At 40.2% G+C, this 800-nt stretch overlaps 1 non-coding gene across 1 annotated transcript; it reads left to right on the top strand.

The window, feature by feature from the left end:
* The first annotated feature begins 379 nt into the window (after positions 1-379).
* On the top strand, positions 380-486 carry LOC124076816 (U6 spliceosomal RNA). Its single transcript, XR_006846479.1, has one exon. It is a non-coding gene; the product is annotated as a U6 spliceosomal RNA (small nuclear RNA).
* The last annotated feature ends 314 nt before the right edge of the window (positions 487-800 follow it).

Raw genomic sequence — 800 nt, 5'->3', positions numbered from 1 at the left:
AAATGACATGAATGAAACCATTTAGCATCTGCATGAGATTCGAAAGAGGAAGAGATAATTTCTGATAAGAACTAGTTCAACACTTAACTGCCTTTCTCTAACCAAAAAAATATCTAATGTTGAAAACACTAGAAAATTAGCATACTCCTTCTGAATACATAGGAAGAAGCTCCTGTTTCATATGATAACCACACAGTTGCTGGACCTAAGTGAGTCCCTCATAATGTGACTGAATGTCAAAGCCTGATACATATAGAATAGTTGATCATGTTAGTGCCCTTCTCACTCTCCTTCCAAGGGGCTAGAAACAAATGCACCAATAACCAACAAGCCCTCAACAAAAAAATATGGAGTCAAAGTGGTTAAGAACTGATCATGGGTGCTGGCTTCCGCAGCACATATACTAAAATTAGAATGATACAGAGAAGATTAGCATAGCCCCTGCGCAAGGATGACACACCAATTTTTGAAGTGTTCCACATTTTTATTGAAAAGATTTCATTGCCACAAGAGCCAAAAATAAATGAAAATTGGGGGAAAAATAAGAACTAACCATGGTAATGACCTCATTAAAATGACCTTGTGCTCTTGACCCTGGTGTGGCTACCCAGCCTGAAGAGACTCTCAGGTTGAGCAACTGACCCTGGCAGGGAAGTCTGTTGTCAGGATGCATCACAATGCTACCACACATCCTTTCTTCTCTTTTTGGTGGGATGGGATATAATAGGGTGGGATCAGCTCACAGCACCTCATCTGAAAAATCTCTTTTCTCCTCTATTGGTTGCCCCAAAACACCATCC

The sequence above is a fragment of the Marmota monax genome, unplaced genomic scaffold (genome assembly GCF_021218885.2).
Source record: "Marmota monax isolate L192 unplaced genomic scaffold, Marmota_monax_Labrador192_F-V1.1 WCK01_AAM20220418_F8-fsc00050, whole genome shotgun sequence".
NCBI classification, from domain to species: domain Eukaryota; kingdom Metazoa; phylum Chordata; class Mammalia; order Rodentia; family Sciuridae; genus Marmota; species Marmota monax.
Note: the sequence above shows the minus strand (reverse complement) of the source record. Positions and strands in the feature narration are given on the sequence as shown.